Source organism: Pyrus communis, chromosome 8, assembly GCF_041283825.1.
Source record: "Pyrus communis isolate YQ-2024b chromosome 8, ASM4128382v1, whole genome shotgun sequence".
Classification (NCBI taxonomy): Eukaryota; Viridiplantae; Streptophyta; class Magnoliopsida; order Rosales; family Rosaceae; genus Pyrus; species Pyrus communis.
The window spans coordinates 11161621-11172899 of NC_142572.1; positions in this window are offsets into that span (position 1 = coordinate 11161621).

The window sequence follows — 11279 nt, forward strand, 5'->3', positions numbered from 1 at the left end:
ATTAAAGAGCTTGGTTCAGAGTCCTATTGAAGTTAGGATTGGCCGAGACCTAATTAGATTAAGTTGAGGAGTTGTAATCCGAGTATGATTCTAGCTCGGCTATGAGGGGGTTTGCTACTATTAATAGAGAAGGGAGTGCGTCATTCAAGGCCCCTCTAATTCAACACACAAATTGTCCTGCGCAAATCTTCTTGATGAGGTGATATTATACCATATATTTTACCCTAATCTTAGTATTAATTTATTGGTTATTTTGGTAGAATTTTGATACTTTGTTATGTATTTTCAATGTAGGACATTTGACTTCCTCTGGAGCAAAAAGTATTCAAATAGATGAATTTTGGAGTGATTCCAATTGGACGGTTTTTGTGTTCCTTTCAAGATGATTGTATCAAAATTCTAGATTTTTCTACCAAGCCGTTTGACCGTGGCGATGAAATGAAGACCCAGCGCGCAGCTTTCCCAGATTGACGTTTCTGGACATTTTGGGTATTTTGGAGGTCAAGATGGTATATTTTGAGGAATATTCCTTATAAGAATTTGTAGGGGACGTCTTTAGATTTCAAAAGAGACCTTTTGGGACCAAATATGAGTTGATTTGGTCGGTCAAAAGACTAATTTTCTGAGAACTTCGAATTCCAGTTCAAATAGGAAACCTTTTATTTTCTGTTTTATCATTTAATTATGTTTCCTAGTTTTATTCTAAGACCTTTTCAAGCTAGGGTTTTATTTTCTAGTAGTATAAATAAGACTTTTTAGCCATTGGGGGGAGAACGCAATACTTTGGCTTTGGAGAGCTTTTAACGATTCAAGTTTATTTTCAAGGTGTTTTCTATCCATATTCTTAATAATATTTTGTTTTATGGTTGTTAGTAACTAGTTTCATTTGCTAGGGTGATTGATAGGAGCATATTTATGCAACTTTGTTAGCCTATTTCCTTGCATTTACTTAGTTAGTTTCTATTTGATGTGAAAATTAACTTCACACACAAATTAAACCCTATTTGTGACAATTGTAGTATATATGTAAGTAGGGATTGTTCTAGGCCGGGGATTAACTAGGGATGCTAATCTAGACTTAACTAAACTTAAAAACACAAACTAGACTCTAAAAACACTAAACTAGACCAAACAGACTCAAAACAAGCTAAACTGACTCTAAACAACTCAATACTATCAAATAGACACAAAACTGACTCTATGGGGATACTTAGATGAAATTTAACTAACTTAGACTCAAAATAAACAATGGAGACATATTTAAACTAGTTCTAACTAAAGGAGACAACTCAATGTAAAGGGGGGTTTATTTGGACGAATTTAAACCTAAACTTAACAGATTGCAAAATAACGTAAAAGACTTCAAATTAAGGTGAATTAAAGGGTGAAAGGCTAGTTAGAGGGTCCTTCTCCACACATGACATATGCATATAAACCAATTTCCAGTTATTACTCCTTTAGACTATGAATGACAACACCCCAAATTAATTGCATCGCACAACTAACCATTAGATTTTCCTTATTTCATTGAATTGAATGAATACGCATCACAACCAAATTATCTTTCTCAAGTTCTCTATATGAAGCGCATGATAGAGATACATATCAAAAGTCATTAAGTTTTAAGAAAATCATAAACATTGACAAGGCATTCATCACTATGAAACGCATGAGACTCCTGCCAAGGATTCACTTAACACGATTGTGACTAGCAACCTCCACTACTTGTGAATATAAGCAAATAACTATTACGTGAAACTCCCTTATACTCTAGCATCAAATTCATGCATGCAAATTAAGTGTCGACCCTAACAACTGAATGTATGAATGATTGAATGAGTGAATGGATGGTGGTCTTTTCTGCGGCATAAGCATGTATAAATCAGATTAGGGTGTGGTAGAAATCATTTGGGAAAAAGACTAGGGTGCACCAAAATATGAAGGGAAAAGGTTTGCACAATCCTAGGGGAAAAGGATTGCAGGTTCTAGAGCTTCTAGAAGAAGGAGAGGCGCCACCTTTGTAGGGATTCTAGAAACAATGTGTTTTGTTGCAGAAATTGGACTTCTAGAAGGGATAAAGGGTGCGGCATGTATTTAGGATCAGATAAGGTCTTCTAGAACCATATATTTAAGTGTTCTAATGTGGAATTAAGTCCTCTTTGCAGCTGAAATTAAGGTGGAACAAAATTAGGATAGGATAAGATAGGATAAAGTTTGGATAAGATATGGTTGTTTGGATAATGTTCCATGTTTCTTGCTCTTTCCTTATCTTCTTTTGTCTTGAACTTGATTCTCCAGATTTGTAGCATGTTCCTAGCCTCTTTTGATTTCAATTTCATCCATCCACCTTGCTCCATATGCAAGCCATCCATAATAAGCCCAAAACTGCTCCAAAATGCACCAAAATGCACTTTCTTGCCAACTTTGCCACTACGACCGACAAACACACGAAAATAGCTTAAAACACTATAATAAATGGAAGCTAACTATGTAAATGCAAGAAAACAAGCTAACTAAACTTTGTTTGGAGAGTTATTAATCTGTGGATTCTTGTTTTCTAAAGTCGTTGCATGATCTCATCATTCTTTGCTTGGTTGCTACTTAGAATGTGTTTTCATCATTATAGTTCCAAATACTAGAACTCATGCCCATTTCATTCAAAGCATGATATTGATTGCATAACATACAATAAGATGAAGTTGTTTAGTTAAACTAGAGCCAAAAAGCCTTGTCCCTTTGCATATGTATTGTAGGTTTATCCCTTTTGAGCCTTAATTAGCCTATTTTCTTTGTTAGCCACATTATCCTTACCTAGCCTAAAATAGGACTCTCCACACCCTTGTTCTTAAAGAATAGTGGAGCATGACTTAAAGGGAATTCCTTTTGACTTACATTATGCAGAAAAAACAAGTGTGGGGGAAGGTTTTCATTGAAAATCTATGAAAAAAATAACAATAAAAAAAAATGTGAAAAAAAAGAAAAAAAGAAAAGAAAAAGAGTTGAGAAATAAGTGAGAATGAACTCACAAGTATTGGTTGTTGAAGAAAGGGTCTAAAAGTTTGAATTTGAGCCTAAGTGTTACATGAACTTTCCCCTTGTGTTTAAGTTAGTTTCTGCCATCAAAAGTGAATTCTAAGTGTTTATTTCATTACTTTGCTTACAATTGCTTTAAGAACCTTTGTTTTTCCTTACCTTTCTTTGTTAGCCAATACCTTAGCCTCATTACAACCCTTAGACTTCTATCTTGATTGTTATGTGTTTCATTATATGGAGTTTGAAATTGGTATGAGCATATGGAATCCTTTGTTCTCGCCTCAAAGTAGTGGTATTCCATTCATGAGATCATATACATGTTCATATTAATAATTCCAGAAAATGCTTTCTTTGTTATAACATATGTTAGTATTAGTCTACATGTTTACATCAATCTTCTCACATATACTTAGTGTAAGGACTGTAGTTAGAAAATCTGTGTGAAAATAGAGAGCATATCCAATGAGGAATTGAGGAAAGTCTCTAAGGCATGTTACTACTTTCAAAATGTTGTTTTAAATTGATTAAATGAGAGCTAGTGAGTGGTGACTGTGGTTAAGTGTTTGCTCAAGTGTAAAGAGAACTAAAATTTGTGGAGTAGTGATTTTTAATATGTCATGTTCATTGAAAATCCCTAAGGCAAATGTTGGAAGGTTTAGATTGTGTATTGTTTTGTTTGTTTTGTTTTGCTCGAGGACTAGCAAAAGCGAATTGTGGGGGAATTTGATAGGAGCATATTTATGCAACTTTGTTAGCCTATTTCCTTGCATTTACTTAGTTAGTTTCTATTTATTATAGTGATTTAAGCTATTTTCGTGTATTTGTAGGTCCAATTGACTAAAGTGGCAAGAAAGTGCAATTTGGAGCATTTTGGAGCAGTTTTGGGATTGGAATGGATAACACATGCATGGAGCAAGGTAGATGGACGAAATTGAAGTTCAAGAAAGGCTAAGAATCTACTAAAGAGATGGAAGAAATTAATTCAAGACTTGGAAGAAAAGGAATCAGCTACAAAGAAGGAAAAATGAGTCAAACTTCCTTATTTTGACTTAGTCAATCCTAATCTTTTCCTACTTAAATTCCAGCTATTAGGGGGGGGGGGGGATTCCTAATTAATTTAAGACACTTAAATATAAGTTCTAGAAGCCCTAATCCCAGTCAAAGAGGGATGTCGCACCTTTCCCTTCTCTCCCTTTCCTTCCCGTGCAAGGAAGTCACTTTCCCTCTCTCCCTAGGTGCTGCCGTATATCCCTTACCCTTTTCCTCTTGGGACTCTGATTTGTTACCCTTTTCTTGGAGGATTTGGAGTCTTAAACCTTTCCCAATTTAATTCCCAGTTGTGCCCCTTCCTTCCCATAAAAAAAAAAAAAAAAAAGCCTTGCTGCACCCTAAGACACACCAGAAATCATCCATCTCTTACCACCATCCAACCTATCCATCCATCACCATAATTCATACCCAAACACCCTTGTGCCGCAGCCTAGCAAGGAAGAAAGAGAGGAGGAGCAGCCTTGGACGTTTTGGCCATTCAAGTTGGATTGTTGGACGTTTTTAGGTGTAACATATACATGTTCATGTTCATATTAATAATTCCACTTATCCTTTTATGTAGAAGGATGATTCGAGAAGTTGGGAAAAACTTCTCCAGAAATGCCCTCTTCATACTCTCCCATGATGTGACGGTTCCAGGAGCTAGTTCATACAACCAATCTTTGGCTTTGTCCATTAAAGAGAATGGAAAAGCCTTCATCTTCAAAATATTTCCATCGACGTTGACGGGAGTCATGCTTGACACACCACCTCGAATTCTTTCAGATGCTTGTTCGGATCCTCCATGAACAACCCATGGTATTTTGGAATGTGGTGGAGCAAACTTGACTTCAACTCGAACTATTCGGTCTTACCTTGGGCAGGTGGGGGATATTGGATACACAAAGGTGTGGCATTATCCAATCCCGAAGCAGAAAGCTCCTTGAGTGTCCGGTTGTCCACGACCATGCCTTGTGGTTCTTCAAAAGTCCTTGCCGTGGCCTCTCCTTCCTCTTCTAGGACTTGTTCTTCAAGGTCAGGTTCCGGGCTTGGTGGATTTGATTCGTGTTGCTTCCTCTTTCGTCTCAAAGTCCTCTCGAAATTGCTGTCCAAGTCCAAGATATGCTCACGAATCGGTTGAGAACTCCGAGTCATATGATGCGAGATTTATACGCACACAAATTAAACCCTCTTTTCGTCAAATTGTAGTATATGTATAAGTAGGGATCGTTCTGGACCGGGGACTAGGAGGGATTGTTAATCACTTGGATTTGACTCAAAAACGTAAAAACGTAATATAAAACACTAAACTAGACTCAAAGAATGTAAAACTAAACTTTAAAACACTAAAACAAACCAAAAGACTCAAAACAACACAAACACACTCAAATCTGCCTAAAAACCACTTTTTGGGCAGATTTGAGCACAAACACAAATTTGGACGAAATTGGGAAATAAATTTAATCAAAACTCTTAAAAACACAAACTAAGATACTTTCTAACTAATTTGACATTAAAGTAAAGGGGGATTGAGTTTTATACGAAATTAAACTAAAATGTACAGATTGTAAATTAAAGCAAAATGTAAATGTGAATGTGATAGAATGAATGGAATGAAGGCTAGCTAAGGGGTTCATCTCCATACATGTTATACTTGCACAATAAAACGATTTCCAATTGCATTTCAATAAATCATTAATTCTCAACACTCCAAGTTAACCGTGATGCACTAATTAACCTTCAAATCTTCCTAACGTTATTGAATTGGATGATTGCATACGACAACCCAAAACATTCCCCACAAGTCCCCTACATGATTGCATAATAGAGATACAAGCAAGAATCATTACGCTCTATGAAAATTATAAGTGTTGACGGGGCATTCGTTACTATGATTGCATGAAACTTATGCCAAGAATTCGTTTAACGCGATTGTTTATAAGCAACCTCCACTACTTGTGAATATAAGTTCGTAACTATTAGGTGAAACTCACTTATATTCTAGCGTCAAATTTATGCATGAAAATTAAGTGGGCACTCTCAATAAACATACATAAATAAGTTATCAATCAAATAGTTAAACGAATTGAATCCACAACTTATGAAACGCAATTAGAAGTAATCAAATCAAAATGCAAGCATAAACATATATTTCGAATCCCCCCCTAGCCAAGGGGGGGTTTAGTTCCTCATAACTTTGAAATCAAAGAAACACCTAAACATTCCAACAACTCAAACTTGAATTGTATGAACGTTTAGGCACTCTTCTCTTCCATACGTACAAAACAAAGAGAATTGAATTTAAACATTGAAATCAAAGAAACACCTAAACATTCCAACAACTCAAACTTGAATTGTATGAACGTTTAGGCACTCTTCTCTTCCTCGTTGTTGTATCACAAGGTCTAAGGTGAGTTTTGGGATAGTGTGAAGTGTTTTGGAGGGATGAGGAATGGTTGGAGTGGTGTTTGGATTAGTAGGGATACTCACGGCACAAGGGGATGATTTCTGGTGGTGTTTTGGATGATTTTCTGAATATGGACGAATTGAATGAGAATGAATGGAATGGATGCTTATTTATAGGTGAAATGGGGGGAACATGACAGCTAGGAGGGAATGTGGCTGCATGTTTGAATGATTAAAGGATGCATGTGGGTTGGAAATGCATGTGCAATGAATATGTGGCTGCATGTGCAAGGGGACAATCTGGAAATGAAAAGAGAAATGCATGTGGCTGTAATAGCATGTGGAATGGATGGGAGTGCATGTGGCTTAAAGGGGGAATGAATGTGGCTGAAATGAATTAAAGAGTGGGAAGTGCATGTGCATGGCAAAGGATGTATTTTCTGGATGAATGAATGTGCATGTGAATTAAAGCTAAAGTGGAATGACAATGGCATGTGGAATGGCTGAATTGAATGATTAAAGTGCATGTGCAATGTTTTAAAGGATGGAATGATGGAGGAACAAGTGCATGTGAATGCATGGTGATAGCATGTGCACGGTTTTGGTTGGAATGCAAGGGAATGTGCTGAAATGATGGTTTCTTTGGTGATGAATGTGGCTGCAAGGTGTGAATGATTATGGGTATGATAAGTGATAAGTGTATGGTTATAAGTGATATGATATGTGGTTATTATAAGTGATAAGTGGTGATGATAAGTGTATGATATGATAAGTGAATGATATGATAAGTGTATGATATGTGGTGAATGATATGTTAAGTGAATGGTTTAAGTGTTTAAAATAAGGAACAAAGCCCTTCCTTGCATGGCAAGGAAGGGAGACACAAGGAAACATACGATAATGTCCTAAGGTTGCAAGGAATGTTGTTTTTGTGTTCTAAAATGCGTAGGAGTCTTCAATGATGCTCAAATATGAGGTCTTTTAGGATTTAACTTTCCTACTTCAAGTCTTCAATTTCGTCCATCCTCTTGGCTCCAAGCATATGATATCCATTCCAATCTCTAATTTGCTCCAAAAGGCACCAAAAAGCATCCTTTTGCATACCTTGCCCTTAGAACCTACAAACACACGAAAATAGCTTAAAGTACTAAAATAACTAAAGAAACATAACGTAAATGCATGAGAACAAGCCATTTAAGTCGCATGAATATGCTCCTATCATCATACACTAGTACCTAAAACAAGAAAAACAAAGCAAGGGATTAGCAACTTTTGTTTTTCTTGTTTTACCCTTGAAAACTGACTCAAAAACGTAAAACAAACAGAAAATAAACAATCCAAGGGATTTAAAACAAGATATAAAGCAAGGGATTAACAAACTAAAATAAACAGAAAATAAACAATCCAAGGGATTAGCAAAGTTGCTAATCCCCGGCAACGGCGCCAAAAATTTGATGCGAAATATATAAGCACACAAATTAAAACCCTCTTTTGACAATTGTAGTATATGTATAAGTAGGGATTGTTCTAAACCGGGGATTAGGAGGGATTGCTAAATCACTTGAAAACTGACTCAAAAACGTAAAACAAAGGTTAAAACATTAAACTAGACTCAAAGAATGCAAAACTAACCACTAAAACACTAAAACAAACCAAAAGACTCAAAACAGCAACAAAACACTCAAAATTGCCTTAAAAACATAATCTGGGTAGTTTTGAACACCTAACCTAATTTGGACGAATTTGGGTTATAACTTGAATCAAAACACTTAGAAACACAAACTAAGACACTTTCTAACTAAACAGAACACTAAAGTAAAGGGGGATTTAGTTTTTACAAAATTAAACAAAGAGCACAGATTGTAATTAAAACAGATTGTAAATACGAATTTGGTGAAAATATGGATGGAATGCTAGCTAGAAGGTTCTTCTCCACACATGTCACACTTGCATACAAGATGATTTTCAGTTGGTCTTTCGATGAATCATGAAACTCAACACCCCGGGTTAATTAGGTTCGCTTAAATTAACCTTCAAGTTCTCCTTAAGTTAATGAATTGGATGAGACAGCGCATACACAATTCAAAACATTCTCCAAAAGTCCTTTACGTGAAAAGCACAATAAAGATACAATCAAAGATCATTAAGCAACATGAAAACTATAAGTGTTGACGAGGCATTCGTTACTATGTTGAGCATGAAACTAGTGCCAAGAATTCATTTAATGCGATCGTTTATAAGCGACCTCCACTACTTGTGAATATAAGTTTGTAACTATTAGGTGAAACTCACTTATATTCTAGCATCATATTCATGCGTGAAAACTAAGCGTGCACTCTCAATAAACATACACAAATAAGTTATCAATCAAGCAGTTAAACAAATTGAATCCACAACTCATGAAATTCCAACCGAAGGTAATCAAATTATATTGCAAGCATAAACATGGTTTTGAATCACCCCCTAGCTAACTAGGGATTTAGCCTCTCATGTTCACAGAAAGAGAAACACAATTGAAATTAAACATAGAGAGAAAAAGATTGATTACATCTAAAACGCCCAATGATTCCACTTGAATTTCTGCACGTTTAAGCTCCTCTTTCTTCTTCTCCTTGCTGCGGCAGAGAGTTCTTAGGATGATTTGGGATGTTATTTTGGTTTAGGGAGGGATTTAGGGTGGTAAAGGGTTGCGGCAAGGGGTATGGGTGGTGTAGGGAGGTTTGAATGGTGGCTGGAATGGATGGGAGGCTACGGCAAAGAGGTTTTAGGGTTGATGGTGGCTGCGGATTGAAGGAAGAAGAGGGATGGTGGCTGCGGCAGAGAGGGTTTTGTGGCTGAATGATGAAAGAATGAATAATAGAATACCTAGGGTGCAGCTAAGTGCAAAAATATATAGGGTTTCAGAAAATAAAACCCTAGCTTATTTTGGTTAATTAAAATTAAGTCAAAGGCTTCTAGAATTAGGAAATTAAATCAGAAATTAAAAGGGAATTGGCTGCAAGGTGCGGCTAGGGTTTAATTTAGAAAGGGCAATGTGTTTAAGTGCATAAAATAGGACCTAAATACCCCCCCCTTGCACGGCAAGGGAAGGAGAAAAAAGGAGAGGTGCGGCAAAGGTGTGTAAGTGGTCTAGGGCCTTTGTTTTGTGTCCTAAAGTGCATAAAAAGCCTTCAAAGTGGCTGGAAAATACGGACGTTTAAGATTAGGAAAGGTTACCAACATGGGAAACCTAGGGTTAACTTTCCTACTTCAAGTAGGAATCCTTGTTGGAGTAAGAATCCTTGTTGTTCTAGGAATCCTCATGTGAGTAGGAATCCATCTTCGATTAGGAATATGTATTTCTTCAAGTCTTCGACTCATTCATTCCTCTTTTGCTCCAAAAGACTCCAATTTGCATCTTCTTACACACTTTGGCTTTAGACTCTGAAAACACACAAAAGTGACTTTAAACACTAAAACAACTAAATAAACACAACATAAATGCACGAGAACAAGCCAATTAAGTCGCATAAATATGCTCCTATCAGAATAATTCAAAGGTCGAGGAAATCCTGGTGCAACCAGGATTCCCGGTCAACAAAGAATAAAGCCTCGAAAGAGGGGAAAGTTAGAAATCCTAATGGGAGTGGGTTTGTTCGAAGTAAAGTTGGAACGGGACAAGGACTCCCAATCCAGATAAGGGTGCAATTCGCCTTCAAGGAACGGGTGCTATAAATACAAGAAATCATGCAACAAAAAAGGACCTTCAATTCAGCATACAATTACCCTACGCAAAACCTCTCAAATACCTTGAGATTTTTTCCTTTTCTTTTTCTGCCAACACACCTTCAGTTTGGATAAACAGCACTGTGGAGGCACCTGGCGAGCACCTTCAGTTTGGATAACAGCACTGTTGCCTCAGGATCAGCCGACCGAGAAGCACCTTCAGTTTGGATAAACAGCACTGCGTCGAGGCCGACCAGTTACCTATCTAAGTCTCGGCCGAGAAGGGTTTTCGAACCCTTGTTGGTAGAGGTCACCTTGCTAGCCTTCTCGGCGTAGTCAGGTGTTACGAATTGCGTTATTCGGCGTACTGGACGGCGAATGATTTTATGATTGGATACTCACAAGTGAGTTTCAGAGTTCGGCATTCCGACAGCCGAACTACATTCACCATCAAGACATACATTACATTTGAGTACCTGTGTCCATATAGTTTGGTTTCGATTTGACGTGCTTATACTCTTACGAATATAATCACAGTGACCGAATCGGGCTCCGACGATTTGTGAACTTCGCAGAATTAGTAGCCTTGTCTTTAGGCTATAGAACCCAGAGACCGAGAGTGTTCCTTCTGAAGGATAATTTGTGAAAAACAAGTTCATTTGAGCAACATCAACAACATGCAATTAACAATTAAAAGGCGGAATCATGTTTATATGCACTCAAAAACAAAACTTAACCCATGAACTTCAAAGCCTAGTAGATAGGTGAACCAAGACTTAACTCAAAACAAAGTGAGTTGAGAAATCAATACCTTTGTAGATTCCTCTTTGCATAAGCAAAGGCTAATCACCCAAAGAGAGGGCCTTCATTCCTTGCATCTTAGATCCATGGATTTGGATGGATGAAAAGGTTTCTCCAAGTTCCCAAAATTGAAAACCTCTAAGTCTCCACACCAAGGCATATTGTAGAAGAAATGAGTGACCTTGGAGGAGTTTGATTGCTAGATGATCCCTCCAAGGTGGCTGAAATTTTAGAGAGAAAGGAGAGCTTGTGTTCTCATCCTTTCCCCAAAAATAACCCTTAATGAATTTTGGCTATAAAGTCAT